Source organism: Schistocerca gregaria, chromosome X (assembly GCF_023897955.1).
Source record: "Schistocerca gregaria isolate iqSchGreg1 chromosome X, iqSchGreg1.2, whole genome shotgun sequence".
NCBI lineage: Eukaryota > Metazoa > Arthropoda > Insecta > Orthoptera > Acrididae > Schistocerca > Schistocerca gregaria.
Window position 1 is genome coordinate 482,584,675 of NC_064931.1, and position 17,046 is coordinate 482,601,720.

General features: G+C 42.0%; 1 protein-coding gene across 4 annotated transcripts in view; it reads right to left on the minus strand.

The window, feature by feature from the left end:
* LOC126298945 (uncharacterized) overlaps positions 1-17,046 on the minus strand; it is an 828,858-nt gene that overhangs the window by 350,495 nt on the left and 461,317 nt on the right. The window lies entirely within an intron of this gene.

Below are 17,046 nucleotides of genomic sequence, written 5' to 3' on the forward strand. Positions count from 1 at the left end.
ACCAACGTCCTCTCACTCGATACGAAGACTAGGTTTTAATGAGCCATCAACAACGAGGTCTTTAGGAATGAGCAAAAAGATACCCGGTCGTGGCCTTTAAAGAACCACTCCGCCCATTGTCGGAAATGAATTATGCAGTGCAAACCAAAGAAGGACCTGCCAGATGGTGATTTGAGCTAAACACCTCTCAAATACAATTCAATGTTTTGAGAACCGATATTTCCACAATCCCCTTACCACTGACGGTTCTTTCATCACAAGGAGATATCTGAAAGCCGATACGAGGTTGCTACTAACTTCTTCTGCAGTAGCCTTCAGTATTTGGACGCACACTGTACATAATTCACTCTGTTCACAATTGACTTGCTGGTCTCTGGTTCTGCAGTAGTACATTTACCTTATGAGAGTATACTGTGAGAGGACTCCTCACTGCCCTTTCCTTATTTCCGCCCACATGAATTACAACAACACAATATTATTTGACTGTAAAACACATTCATTCTCGTAAATCCTATGCATTCCGCTCACTGCGGTGCTTGCCTGGCTGAGATATACGTCCGCTCGCTGTAGTCTCCATGCTACCTGCTCGCCCTTAACAAAGGGACCAGATGTAGCATTTAGGTACACTCAATACTTACGACAGTTCCCGACAAGAAGCAGCCTACATGTTGACCCCTACCAGTTTTGCACGATTCAGAGCTAGGTGGCTCTACGAGTGGCAAAGTGAAGGACATAACACACCCGTTGTCGCTATAAACATGTCCCACGTTTCAGGAAATGCGTAATCAGCTAAAAAATCTATTTCTTAAGGAGCAGGAAGTGATAAAAGTTTGGGAGGATGGATATCCTCAACTGTGACCGACAGTTACAAAATAATGTTCAACGAGTGTTTTCGACTGGGGAAAACAAGGCATGAGGTTTGGGTTTAACGTCCAATCGACGGCGTGGTCATTAAACACGGAGACTAAGTTCAAGTAACGCAAGGATGGAGCAGAAAATCACAATGTTCCTTCCAATAGCATATGCCAACATTCGACCAGATAGATTTGCGAAACAACTGAAATTCTAAACCAGGATGACCGGACGAGGGTTGAACCCTACTCCTGAATGCGAGTCTAATGTGCTAACCACTGCGCCACAACCCTCGATAGTGGTTTCGAAGGCTGAAGAATTGTTCTGAGCGCAGTTGACATTTTTGAAGTCTGAAAGAAACGTGACTGTGTAGGACAGTAGTCGTTAAACTTTTTTGCTCAAGAGGCAACACTAACATTGTGGAGCGGCACCTTGGTCCGCATATGTAACAATCATATTATTAATTGGTAATCTACATAAATTATTATGTTATGAGCCCCCAATAGACTAGCTATATTAAGGACGTGATAAGCTAACCACCGGGTCCCCAGTACTGACTGTTAAAAGTAGGCACAGTTCGGAACAGTTCGTGTCGACTGGTCTTAGTTTCAGATTGCTGCCACCCTCAGCAGTTATAAAGGCGTGACACTGTAAATTCCTGACGAAGTCATTTGTTGTCTGTGCAGGTGCAAGATCAGCTGATTAACTGTACTTATATTTCAATGCAAAAAGCAACATGAGACACGATCACATATGTTTACTAAACGTTCTGACTGTAATGTTTCTTCTACTCACTGAGTTGTAGTTCAACAGCCTCTATTTAATTTCATATCCCTTACTGCAAAAATGTACCATACTTTATGACCGTCTCTACAATTGACCTCTTAGCAACAAATAATCCTGAGTTAATAATGAGCATCAAAACGGATACAGGGATTAGTGAACACAGAGTTATCGTTATTGTAACCCCAAAATCTTCAAAAAGTAAACGAAAAATATACCTATTCAAAAAAAGCAGATAAAAATTCCCTTGACACCTTCTTGAGAGAGAATCTCCACTCCTTCCAAATTAATAATGTAAGTGTAGGCCAGATGTGGCTTGAATTCAAAGAAATAGTATCGGCAGCAATTGAGAGATTTATACAAAATAAATTAAAAAACTACGGAGATGATCCTCCTTGGTACACAAAAGGGTCAGAATAGTGTTGCAGAAACATCTAAACAAACATGCCAAATTTAAACAGACGGAAAATCCCCAAGAATAGCGATCTTTTACAGAAGCTCGAAATTTAGAGGGGAGAAACTACATAGGGATAAACGATCAACACGATAAAATAAGGGAAACCAGAGCTCGTACGGAAAGATATAGGTGTTCGTTCTTTCCGCGCGCTATACGAGATTGGCATAATAGAGAATTCTGAGGGTGGTTCAATGAACCCTCTGCCACGCACTTAAATGTGGCACTGATTTGCAGTGTGTCCATTTAGATGTAGATATGCTCCTATGCCACTGATGTACGAGATCAACTTTACTTCTCATGGCGGGATTGACCAACCACAAGAAAAATTAACTATGTCTTAAAATATTACATTTTTTGTACTCGCGGGAACGTCGCAAGAAACCTGTCCCTTAACCTGTTCAAAACCCAGGCTTGGGCAACTATACATAAACTAAATCAGGTTTGCCAGTCTGAGATTCGAGCAACTTTTCAGAAAGCCAACTGAAGATGGGCCAAAACCAGAAACTAGCCTTGTAAATTGCTAGTTAAAATTGCAGATGGATATTAAATTTCACTAACTGATATAATTTATAGGCACAGTGCTCAACTACAGTTATTATAAAATAACATTTCTTAAACTCTTCACACATTGAATTTTTGTCAGAGATTAAATGTTTTATTCATATACCGATCACACCTATTCAACGTACAAATATTTGGAAAAATGGCTGCTGCTTATTTCACCGATTTTCCATATCTTCCAGAATAAACTCTGTCCAGCTTTCCGCCAATCTCTTACGTATTACCAGTAAAACGAAGGTCAGTCGGCAGTGTGGCGGTTGCGCGCAGTGTTGGCGTGAAGGCAGCGTGCAGGACCACGTATTAAGGAAACTAGTGTTGAAGGCCAGACAGCCTGTTGCGACCAACCAAGCAGAAGGCACGACAACGCCAGCGAGAATTAGCGCGCCTCGCTAGGCGCGCGCCTTACGTACATTCACAGTCGTACAAGCAGCGGCTCAGTGCACTGTATCACAGGTCTGCTTCATTGCCATCGAGTCAGCAATTATGTATGTATGTATGTATGTATTTTTTGCCTTCAATGAGGATCCACACTTTAGCCATCCACAACTTCACTGTTAAGCCTTAAAAAATTACACATTTCACCCATTAACAATTCCAAAATGTACGAATTACTTAAAAATAACATATTTTTGTACTATTATCCAAAAAGGAAAAGCTTCTTAATTTGTGAATATACAGGTAATAATTAAATTTTCTTTACAAAAAAAAATTTACCAACAGGTTCGTACTGCCACAGCGCTGTGACATACTGAGCTGCACACAGTTACGCTAATACCAATATGTTGGTCACATACTGATAGCACTCAAGAAATTTTTTTAATTGATCACTATAACGATAACTGTGTCTGCTATGTGTGGGGAGGGAGGGAGGGAGCGCATTGTGCGAATGTTGACCTAATACTCACAGGCACATATCGATCTGATACTTCCGTCATTTAGTTTCATATCCGTCAACCATTTGAATAGGAGGCAAAGATTATTTTCCTACTACATGCGATTTCATCAGTAGTGAAAGAACAATACCAAAAACTATACATGAACCTCGTGATTCACTTTGAAGAATGAATAACAGTGGTAGGAAAAAGCAGCAACCATCATTAAGTACTTCTGAACTCAACGAAACTACGTGACTAACCGGAGTCTAAACCACATTTCTAAGGTTTGAGCTTAATGTCTTAGAGGAAAAATTAAGCCGCGAACTCCGTTTGTCATCATTGTTTTCGTAGTCATTTAATACTATAAAGAAACACAACCATAACACGATAGTTTCCTTACGTAGCTATAGCGAAGTAGGTAAGCCGTAAGATAAAATACAAAATAAATAAAATGATTATTTTTATAGACTTTGGAGGGCCTATAGGAAGACCAACACACAGTTAACAAAGGTGTGGCTAGAAAACCACCGTTCCTTCATAAATAAGTGCAAATCACATTATAATACGGTTAACAACCAGAGATACAGTTACTAATTTATCACACATACGACCAGAGAAGAGTAAGTGTTCGAATTAGTGACATTCATAAAAAATAAATAAAATCTACTCTAACAATTTCGTTTGAGCGGCCACATCCGCAGCAAGCTCGGAAATATTCCTTTTGTAAGAAATAAAATACACTGCAGTAAGAAAAGGCTGTGTTTATTTACACGGCGAAAATCTAATTGGGATTAGGAAGCAAGCGCGTAATTATAGTGATAAAAAGTGAATACACAAAAGATTATTCGCTTTATTTAAGGACGGAAAAACAACACAATATAACCTTAAATTACCATGCTAAACACACTGTAGACAAGACAATGCAAATGTATTACACACACCCAATGATGACAAAGAAACAATTTCTTAGAAAGATCTAGCGGAAAGGGCGTGTACGTCTAGTGTTTTTCTATCAGTTTGGATAGTCAACTACGGAATGGCATCTAACGCAAAGAAATAAACCACCATAAGATTTTCTGAATAATAAGGTCGTGATAGTGAAAAAGAACATCAATCGAATGAAATTCTGCATCAAATGAACTAAGTTGTATAACGAACTAACAAATGTAGTTTGTGCCCAAAAATACTAACAGAGGGCATTGTCAAGAACTGAAAATTAACCCCTTAGAAGATTCGTTGACTCAGTTCATCTAGTCGGAAAATAAAACTTAAATGCACGGTGGATTTAGAAAGTTTACTGCAGTACTGTTTGGATGGATATAAAGGTATAAACCGTAATTCGCTAGAAAGAACTGCCTGTATTGATTAAAATGCTGTCCCTGTTGATCTTAAAGACGAAGAGAAGTAAGTCCTCAAGGCGTATTTAACGGGAAAGAAAATTTTAGGCTCAAATTTTACTTATTTTACACTCGTGCACATGGTCTTCTGAGTGACAAGTGATAAGGAAATGACTGATCAGCATTGTACCCTGCGTCAGGCAAAATTTCATTCAGTTTCACGAATAAAATGGACTGTATTAAGTTTCACAGGAAAATATGAATACATACGGCAATGACGGTTATTCGAGACTCAGGTTTACCAAGTGGACTGCGCGTCTCTACATCATAGTGAATTAAATGTAGTCCCCTCCCCCTTAAATACACGCTACACTAAAGTCTAAATAAGGATAAGAAAATCGTTCTTTTCCCTTTTTTGTTATTCTACTGTTCCTATAAGTTCGGCTGGGTGGGTGAAATCTTTTCTTCACAATATGGTAATGTGTATCGATCACGTGACCTTAACTAAAATTACACCATTTCTTTCCAATGTGTTTTAAGGAGGACCCTCTGCCAGGCACTTAGGTGCGGTTTGCAGACTATCCATTTAGAAGTAGGGGAAGGAGCTGGACCTCGCTTGGATGTGAAAGCAACACCCACCTGCACACTTCCACATTCTGCGGAGAGACATGCCGCAACAAAAGCTCATTGCGACGGGAAATTCACGAGCCACAGCGGGCGTGAGCAAGAATAAGCAGCGAGGTTTCACACGTACTTTCCAGCTGCACTCTTTACGGCGGACTACGTGTCGGCCCAGCGAGAAAGTGCTGCCCATCTGACATCTGACTAAGATGCACAGCCTATGTCACACCGCCTTACACCTCACCGCACCACAAAGTCATCGTTAAAGCAATAATCTTACTGCTTCTACACGCCCAACACAAACGAGTCTTTCGTTGTGGAAAAGTGCACTCAGGAAGCATATGGAAGAGCCGCTCTTTACCCAAAGTTAAAAGAACGCTCGAATACACAATGTATTACGCGTTATTTGACAAATATTACAACTGCAGCAAGGCCCATCCCTACATCTTCATCCCATTAAGGTCGAGCCACACTTGACGAGACGGAACGGAACGTCGAAGCATACCACCAAGCATCTCACATGTGACATTTACACGAGCTTTGCTGAGTGAGGGGAGGATGGCGGTGCATTGTCGCTGCCAACACCAGAAGTTAACGTATTCTCTCAGCGCTCAGTCATGTTATAGTACCGGATTTCGCGCTTTTGTGCCTTCTTACTCTTTACTTTATTGTTTACTTCCTTTTCGCGACACACTGCATCATCTACAGCAGTGCTCCAAGAGCTACCTGACGGTGTGTGGAAGAGAGATGTTCTGGTATCACCAACTGATTCCCCTTACCTGAAACTTCCTGACATTTAAACAGTGTGCCAGACCGAGACTCGAAATCGGGACTGTTGCCTTTCGCGGGCAAGTGCTCCACCGACTGAGCTACCCAAGCACGACTCACGGCCCATCCTCACAGTTTCAATTCTGCTAGTACCTCGTCTCCTACCTACCAAACTTCACATAAGCTCTTCGCAAAACGGGGCCGCGCGGTATTAGCCAAGCGGTCTAGGCGCTGCAGTCATGGACTGTGCGGCTGGTCCCGGCGAAGGTTGAGTCCTCCCTCGGGCATGGGTGTGTGTGTGTTTGTCCGTACGATAATTTAGGTTAAGTAGTGTGTAAGCTTAGGGACTGATGACCTTAGCAGTTAAGTTCAAATGGTTCAAATGGCTATGAGCACTATGGGACTTAACATCTGTGGTTATCAGTCCCCTAGAACTTAGAACTACTTAAACCTAACTAACCTAAGGACATCACACAACACCCAGTCATCACGAGGCAGAGAAAATCCATGACCCCGCCAGGAATCGAACCCAGGAACACGGGCGCGGGAAGCGAGAACGCTACCGCACGACCACTAGCTGCGGACAGCAGTTAAGTCCCATAAGATTTCGCACACATTTGAACTTTTTTTTTTCTTCGCGAAACGTATGTGGGACGAAGCAATATGTTGTATGACTCTTCCTGGAAAGTAGGCTACTCCTCTAATTTTCAATAGTAAACATCTCCGTGGTGCACAACGCCTCTCGAATAGCGGCCGCTACTGGAGTTTGTTCGTCGTCTCTGTAACGCTGTCGCGCCGACTAACCGATCCCGTGACCAACCTCGCCGCTCTTCCTGTGGCGACTAACCGATACCGTGACCAAACTCGTCGCTCTTTCATCAGTCGTACCTGGTAAGTGTCCTAGATTGATGATTAGTATTCGAGAATAGGTAAAACAAGCACCTTGTAAGCCACTTCTATAGTGGATGAATTACATTTCATTAAGATTCTTCCAATGAATCTCTGTCTCGCATCTGCTTTTCCCGCTGTTTGTTTTTGTGGTCATAACACTCAAGGTCGCTCCAGATAGATACCCTAGATATTTTGCAAAGTTAACGGTTTCCAGAAATTTTCATCAATAGTGTGACTGTACAAGGTGATTCAAAATGAAACAACAGTTATTACAGACGAACTATAAAAGACAGAAACACACTGCGTGTGTCACTGTATAGAGGAAGATTCAGAGTTTTGACATAGATGTGCGGCTGTTTGTGTGCGGCTACACCACAAGAGGAATCACTTTATGTGTTGGAACTGGCGAAGTAAATTGTTCAAATGCAACGTGCATTCCGTCGTACATTCGGCAAGTAGCTGCCTCTGCACAAGCAGTTTTATGACTGCATAAGCAACCAACTTCCAAGAATTTTTTATGCCAAAGGGAAGACACTGGTCGCCCACGCACATCAGAGGAAAATGTCGAGCGTATCCGAGATGCGTCCACATGGAGCCCTAGGAAGTCCAGAAAATGAACAGGCCATGAACTTAAAGCTTCCTCTAAAAACGATGCAGATTGTTCTGAAACGACGCCTGCATATGAAGTCTTACAAATTGCAGTTACTGAAGCAACTGTGTCCCGGCGACAACACGAGAAGGTATGAATTTCGCGTTTCAGTTCTTCACGATATCACACAGGACACTTTTTCCTAACGTCTCGCCTTCTGACGAATAGACGCTTCATCTAACGGGTAAAGTAAACTTCCATAACTTAAAAATTTCGAGGTCACAAAATCCTGGCGTTGTCGTCGAACATGAAACAGACTCACCGAAACTGGGCGAGTTTTATGCCGTTCCTGTTCAAAAAGTTTATAGACCTTTTTTGCGGAGGAAAATGTGACAGGTATGGCATACCTGGACATGCTGCAAAATTACTTGTTCCCTGAACTTACCGAAGATTCCAATGATTTCATTTTTATGCATGACGCCGCCCCACTTTACTTTCACTTTGAGCAGCGGCGCTGTCTTAATAACACCATCCCACATTACTGGACTGCAGAACACGTGAACATTAGATACTGTTCATTATTTTTGGCCTCACAGGTCACCAGGCCTCACACCTTGCAATTTTTTTCCTGTGGTGGTACGTTAAAGACAAAGTCTTTGCCCCATCTATGACACCTACTTTTCAAGATCTGAGAAGTCGAATTGTTGAAGCTGTCGATTCAATAAATAGGGACATGTTGATTCGTGTGAGGAATGAAATGGACTAAGTTTCGACGTTTCTCGAACAACACATGCTGGTCATGTTGAGCCTATGGTAAAGAGAGTTGCATTTATTATGTCCGCAGCTCGTGGTCGTGCGGTAGCGTTCTCGCTTCCCACGCCCGGGTTCCCGCGTTCGATTCCCGGATGGGTCAGGGATTTTTCTTTGCCTCGTGATGGCTGGGTGTTGTGTGATGTTCTTAGGTTAGTTAGGTTTAAGTAGTTCTACGTTCTAGAGGACTGATGACCGTAGATGTTAAGTCCCATAGTGCTCAGAGCCATTTGAACCATTTGAACCTATTGTTTCACTTCTCAGCAGCTTACCAGACAAACTTTGTCAAGTATAACAGTTACGAATCTGACTTTCCCCATTAATAAACAATCATAGCTAGTTCTTAATTCTTATGCCATATGCCAACTTTTTCGTGTCTTATAATCTCACTTTCGCCGTTCGGCAGAGGGCTAAGCGAAGTGAAATTGTGTTGATGTTCCGTCTAGTTTGAACACTCCACCGTTTGACTGTAACTTCCCTTTCCGTTGACGTCCAGCGTGAATCGGTCTTTACGGTATCGCTTGAGAAAGTTTTAAGCTCTTGTGACGAACCCGTCTACATCAATTTCCCTGAAAATAGACGGGATTAAGTATGTAGTATGTTTGCTAGTGTCTTATTTTCTATGATCGAGTACAAATACTCCAAGTGAGTGGCATTATCCATGTGTCTGCGAAATCCGTAATGATGAAATAGTCAGATGTACACTGGAAAAAGAGGAGACGATGGTTACGTGCACGCTACAGGTGTGTGAATAATTTAATCTTTGCTCCACTTATTTTTGCTTTTTTGTCACGTGTCTGCGCCGTTGGTCCAGAAGCAGTTCTGCAGTTACCTAACGACCGACTTCTCTAGAATGTTCGTTAGCGCATTAAGCAAGCGTAAAGCGGCTCTAGCTTCCAACATTCTACTCGTTGAACGACCATATTCAGCAACAAATTTGCTGCACGAAGAAACGTCGTACGTGTACGTTAAAAAATAGTAATCTTTACTATTTTTTCCGGACTGACGTTTCCCTTGAAAGTACGGAGCAGAATCGCCACGTCCGGCATGGAACATAGTTTATACAACTCGTTCGAACTCTTAGTCTCTTCTATGTCAAAATATGAATTGCTGTTACCGTGTGCTAGAAGATTCTTTTTTCCATTTTAATGTTACAACACGTAACATACTTTCAAGGCGGTATACCAGAGTCTACGAAAAATCCATTTTTGACGACGTTACCGAATCATCAATAGGCCTTTGACAGAAAATCTACCGTTACTGAATTTAGATGCATACAGTTTCCTCACAAATCCTAAAGGCTAAACCATATTTACGTCTGCTTCAAACCAGAATGTTATCAGAGATCCTTAATGCGAAGTAATTTGGATAACATACGACGCATAATGCTCCGCCCGCGCGTCAGGAAATGCGGAGGTGTGTGTTCGATTTCATTGCCAGAAACGCGTTGCTAATTACTTTTTCTAGTGAGCCTGCTAATTTATATAAGCTTAAATGTGGCGTTAATTTCTTCGTCATTAATCAAGCTGAGAAATATTTATTTCCAACATATCTAAGGAGTGAGAGAAAACTAGAAATAACAATAAATACTGTATCAATAACTAAGCAATAACTTTGCAAGCAATGTAGCCGACATTTCAGGTTTTCATTAGGAAGAGTGTTCGTACTACAAAGAGTGATGTTGCTGAATGTTGACTGGCAAAATCACTGAGCTCAACGAACCATTACACAGTACAGAATGTTACCTGAAACTGATGATTATTGCATTGGGGATGTACTGTAATTGTGGGAGTGAACATCTGGCAACGACGGAGTGTTTCAATGGCTTAGAGACACCATGATAATATGTTATACGTGCCGTGCATCCCGCGTTACACTTATTTTCTTCTTCATAGCCGACACTTCAAAAGTAATTCTGACAGAGTATAATTCGCATACCGCTAGTAATTATTTCAATGCCCTGCCACCGCTAATAATGATGACCGCTTTTTAAACGTAAATAAGAATCCTGACGGAAGTGTATAAAGTGTCATGTAACGTTAATCTCTAAAACCAGACAAACTCATCGAGCTACAACCAGATGATAGAAAATTAGAGCAGACAGAAAACCACACTTGAAACCTACTACTTCACGTGTTGGAGAAATGAGACACAATCATCAGACTCTCAATGGTCTTCACTGATCCTTTAGTATTGTTTGATTAATGCAAATTGAAGGAAGGAAGGAAGAAAGAAAGAAAGAAAGGAAAGGTAAGGGCTTAAGCTTTCGTCGACGAGGTGGTTACTTGAGACTGACTACAAGCTTGTCTTGGACAAAGATATGAAAGGCAATTAGTTTTATGCTTTTTCAAAGGAACTATACACAAAAGTCGTCTTGAGCGACACTGAAAACATGAAATTAAATGACCACACAGAGGTCTGAACCCGTTCCTTCCTACTGTGAGTCCGGTACCTTAATTCCGGGGTCACTTCATTCGGTGGGCAAACTGACGGCTGAATTGCAAACGAAAGTGAACCGAAGATAGTCAGCTAGGCGGTATTAAAACAAAGTAAATAAACAGGCGGTAACATGTATGAAACTTGCTGAACTTACCTTCGACCGCCACCTAAAATTAGGTACGGCAAGGGAGTATCGACATCCTACAGGATTTCATAATTTGAATGCTCCTGTGAAATATGAATGCTAATTCACAGTTCAATCAACATCAGGGGTTTTCGCAGACCAATTAAAACTTTTTTGGGGAAGGCAGAGGGAGGTGGCCCTTGGCGAACAAATTATTGCAAACAGGATCCATGTTACAAGTGATAAAACTTTTAAGCAGAACGATTAACACTAGTCGAGACTTTCTTTCACGATACTAGTTATTCGGTAGAAATAAAGATAATAAATTGTTAAATTTAATTTTGTGCGGGTAGGAAGACACTGATATGATAATGAGGGCGACGGTTCAATCCCGCGTCCGGCCAACCTAATTTAGGTTTTCCGTGATTTCAATAAATCGCTCCAGGCAAATGCTGGGATGGTTCCTTTGAAAGGGCACGGCCGACTTCCTTCCCCGTCCTTCCCTAATCCGATGAGACAGATGACCACGCTGTTTGGTCTCTTCCCCCAAACAACCCAACCCAACATACATTTTTTTTTCTATTGCGGACAGTACGGGTAATGTAAGGGATGATGATAAACAGAAGGCCGAAATTCTAAACCTAGCTTTCAAGAACTCGTTTACGGCAGAGGGCTGCAGCACCATTCCCCCGTTCAATCATCGAACAAACGCAAGGATGGCTGACATACTCTACAGTTAATCTGGCCTCAGCACACGGTCGTCACAAAAGGAAATAAAATCAGCTGAAGTTTTGTTGCGCAGTATCAGTTGTAACTTTGCAATAACTATGATCAAAGCGTAATAATATCCGTATTCAATTACTTTAATATCCCGCGGGCGTTTACGGTTATCCTTTACAAAATACAGCTCGCGAACGATCAAACTTGGAAAAAAAATCTAGTGAAAGATTAGTATTGTTTCACTTTTACTCCCCACTCCTCTAATAATGAGTGCATTTGTCAATTGCTCTTAAGCAGTAGTAACATTATAATTTACTCTAGCCATTCCCAAGATACTATCACGAAATCTAAACAATATTGGGAACAGGAGCACAAAATTACAATTCTGATAGTGGCATAATTTCGCAAATAAAGAGACCGCATTCAAAACATGCTGCTTTGCCGATACTGGTAAAAGCTTTGCCATCCGATACGAAACTGTGCTTCACGCACTATTTCCTGTCTCAAAAGTGCTCCCCTTTATGTGGACCAGAACCCGACCCTTGTAGCACTCAGCGTCTTCTGTGGGGCGTCTTCCGTTAGGTGAGGAGTTTAAGTTCTGCGGTGGAGTGAGCTGCGGCGTGCTGAACAGAGCCAGCCGCTCAAGGCGGCCTCCGGGACGAGCAAGTTGCGGCGTGGGAAGGCTTCTCACGGCAACCGGCTTCTCACACGGGCGACATGTCAGCTAACAGCAGAGAGTGAAATTCACCTCACTCACACCCAAGTTGCGTTGGTCAGTGCGTCACCGAATACATTTTAGTTTAGCACACTTGGTATGACGCTGACGTCGTCTCAGAAAAAACAGCCCAAACACATTATACAGGAAGTATCACTTGTAACTCAACTAGTACTGAGGTAACTGAATTGGATTCTTTGATACGCTGCTAACATTCAGTTATTACATTTGCAGCATGAAATTGTTTTACTGTTGACTTTAATCTATCCACTCCCATTTCTATCCAATATTCACACATCGCTGATCATACACAACTTTTTTGGACAAGGCATACAAAAGGAATTTTAAGACGACTGTCTGAACGCCTCAGTACGAGCAGCTCTAATTTCCTTTATCTCTGAATGGTGAGCATTGCGCGATATGAAAGCTGGTAGTAATAATACATGCTCTACATCCTCGGGGAAGATCTGATTTTGGAATTTAGTGAGCAGGCCCTTCTGTTTAACGCGTCGCCTATCTGCAAGTGTGCCCCATTTCAAACTTTCTATGAGATTTGTAACGCTCTCGCGATGGCTAAATGTACCAGTCACGAATCTTGCCGCTTTTCTTTGGACCTTCTCAATCTATTGAATCAGACCCAACTGGTAAGGGTCCTATACAGACGAACAATACTCTAAGACTGGACGAACTGAAGTATTGTAAGCAGTTTCCATTGTTGAAGGACTGCATCGCTTCAGGATTCTACCAAAAACCGCAATCGAGAGTTCGCCTTACCAGTTACTTGTGCAATCTGATCGTTCCATTTGAGATCATTTTGAATAGTCACACCAAGATACTTGACGGATGTTACCGCTTCCAAAGACTGATCATTTATTTTGTACACATACATTAATGGGGATTTTCGCCTTGTTATACACATTAGGTTACAATTACTAATATTGAGAGATAACTGCCAATCATTACATCACGCATTTATTTTCTGCAAATCCTCATTGATTTGTTCACAACTTTCGTGTGATACTACTTTCCTGTCGACTACAGCATCATCGGCAAACAGTCTAAGGCCGCTGTCAATACCATCAACCAGATCGATTATGCAAATCGTAAAAAGCAACGGACGTACTACGCTCCCCTGGGGCACATCTAATGTTACGCTTGTTTCTGTTGAAGTTACCCCATCCAGGACGACATACTACTCTCTGTCAGAAAATTTTCTATCCAACCGCATATGTCATCGGATAGACCGTAAGCTCGCGCTTTTTGGAGCAAGCGAAAGTGCGGAACTGAGTCGAACGCCTTTCGAAAGTCGAGGAATATGGCATCAACCTGGGAGCCGGTATCTTGAGCCTGTTGTATATCATGCACAAAGAGGGCCAGCTGTGTCTCGCATGACCGCTGTTTCCTAGAACCGTGCTGGTTTGTGCAGATGAGCTTCTCAGAGTCTAGAAAGGTCATAATGTCTGAACACAAAATCTGTTCCACGATTCTACATCAAAACGATGCCAGCGAAATTGTGCAGATGAGCTTCTCAGAGTCTAGAAAGGTCATAATGTCTAAACACAAAATCTGTTCCATGATTCTACATCAAAACGATGCCAGCGAAATTGGTCGGTAATTATGTGCATCCGATTTTCTACCCTTTTTATACATTGCTATGGTCTGGGCCTTCTTCCAGTCTCGTGGAACTTTGCGCTGTTCCAATGACCTCTGATAGATGATAGATAAGAATTGTGCTATATTTGTAGCATAGTCAACATAAAGTCTTACGGGGATACCGTCTGGGACAGATGCCTTCCTGGCGTCTAAGGATCTTAACTGTTTTACAATCCCAGATACACTAAACACTATGTCAGCCATCCTTGCGTTTGTTCGATGATTGAACGGGGGAATGGTGCTGCAGCCCTCTGCCGTAAACGAGTTCTTGAAAGCTAGGTTTAGAATTTCGGCCTTCTGTTTATCATCATCCCTTACATTACCCGTACTGTCCGCAATAGAAAAAAAAAATGTATGTTGGGTTGGGTTGTTTGGGGGAAGAGACCAAACAGCGTGGTCATCTGTCTCATCGGATTAGGAAAGGACGGGGAAGGAAGTCGGCCAAGCCTTTCAAAGGAACCATCCCAGCATTTGCCTGGAGCGATTTATTGAAATCACGGAAAACCTAAATCAGGTTGGCAGGACGCGGGATTGAACCGTCGCCCTCCCGAATGGGAGTCCAGTGTGCTAATCACTGCGCCATCTCGCTCGGTAAAATGTATGTTATGTCCAATATTTGATTGAATAACTTCAGCCCCTTTCACTATCCTACAAGGGGTACGCTGCACAGCGGAGTTATAGCCCGGGGACAATAATACTCGTATTTACCGCCCTCTTCTCTACACATCACCGACCACCTCCCGTCAGGCCGTCCTCTGTGATGACGAGGTAACGGCTGCAAACCGGCAACTTCACCTATAGAGTCGTCAGCTGTTATACGAGGATGTGTGTCCCTACTTAATACTGTTGACGTCTAACGAAAAGTATCTTCATACATTCATCCTGGAGCTTTGGAATTATTTTAGCCTCTGGATTCAAACGCAGCTCAATGGACTGCAGCATAAGGTCGTGTCTCCGTACGGCTATTTACATTCTCAATTACACTCACTCTCACTCCTTTCTCTGCCTCGTGATGACTGGGTGTTGTGTGATGTCCTTAAGTTAGTTAGGTTTAAGTAGTTCTTAGTTCTAGGGGACTGATGACCATCAATGTTAAGTCCCATAGTGCTCAGAGCCATTTTCACTCACTCACTCACTCACTCACTCACTCACTCACTCTCTCTCTCTCTCTCTCTCCCTCCCTCTCCCTCTACCTCTCCCTCCCTCCAACAGACTTTTCTCAACTCTTCCAGTCACAATCACAAAACTTACCACCTCACGACGTAAATGCCGAATAACTAAAATAAAACTGTTCCGTAAAATGTTTTCTGTTAAATCCATTTGTGGATCAACTCAAATAAGAGGGACTTATTTCAGTCAGGTGGAGGAACAGCACTCACCGAAAATAAAGAGCTTGCAGAAAATTTAGGGATGGGCATAAATTTCTTTAAGTCCATATTTGTTATGCGAGATTGTTAGTTTGATTCGGCCTTGCACTCGTTAGTTTCAGAAGATGTTAAGCTTAAGGAATACTGCCCTTCTCTAAGTCGCACTTCACCTTGTTTGGTATAATCTATGTAACGTACGATGTACACAATCGAGAGGGCTGGGGAGGATTTTAATGTGCTGCTGTTAGGAATATGCATCGAACTCTTTCATGATAAGTAATGTGCTTGACAGTAGGCCCATGGAGATGCCAGCTGGATGATGGTCAGTCACATACTGCGGATGAATAACTGAGATACGTAATTCAGTCTGTAGGATGTTTATGTTTCATGCACATCTACATACTACGCATTTTCAGTTGGGGAAACCGTCAAGGAACATTATCTGTAACATTACATTTACAGAAAGGAGTAATTTTCAAAATAAAAATGTATTTATCTCTTGAAATTAACGATGCTCTTAAGTTGTCATTGTAAGTAAAAGCGAGCACACATCGTAAGTATTTGTTCTGTTGGCCCTACAGTAATGGTTCGTCAAAATACGAAGAGCAGCTGGTGCGGCTCTAAATCACACTACTTCATTACAAAAGATCAGGCACTATGAAAGAGAAGAAAGAGACAAGCACGTAAAGGGCAGCGAGGGAAAGGCACCAAGTGTGAGTTCGCACTGAAACTTGTTTCGCTGTTTCACCAAACGGCATAGCATTAAAGTTAACTACCACTTTCATCTGTCAGAAAAGTTCACTCTGGGTCCAGACTGTTGTCCGTGTTTCCTCGTACAGTAAGCCTCTCCTCTCTCAGACAGCAGGTCGCGGCACTCGTTGCAACTGTGCTTACACTTCGTTTCCTAGTGAATGTTGCTCTAACATGTAAATACTTCAGTTAGAAAGGAACATGGGAGGAAAAGTTAAGTTTCACTACGCCAGACAAGATATCCCGAGAATCATGTACACTCAAATTCATTCTGCCACTTGGTAAGTGATGCGTAACGTACAAGACGACAGCAGAAAAAATAATCAGTGCTTTTCATCTACGAAAGCAACGAGTGCAGGACGTCAATTACTAAGAGAAATGTTTATTTCAGCGCTTCTGAAACACGTCGCTCGTCAAACAAATGAAAGGCTGAGTTCCGCAAATGCCGATGTCCAAATGAGCCAATGTGACTTTATTACACCCTCACATTTACAAATAAAACGGAAGGACATGAAAGTGTATTGTTTTCTAACATGGTGTTTTAGTACACATCCAGTGTCTCAGGAATTGAAATTGTCTTTGACAATGGCTCAGCATAAGAAGTAAGTTCTGGGGACCAAGGTCTTCGAAAACGAGCAACGTTATTGTAATACAAACGTATTGTGAAGACTAAGTGTGTCACAAAAGAATATACACCATCAGGAATATACTTTCAATATAACAATTTCACTTAG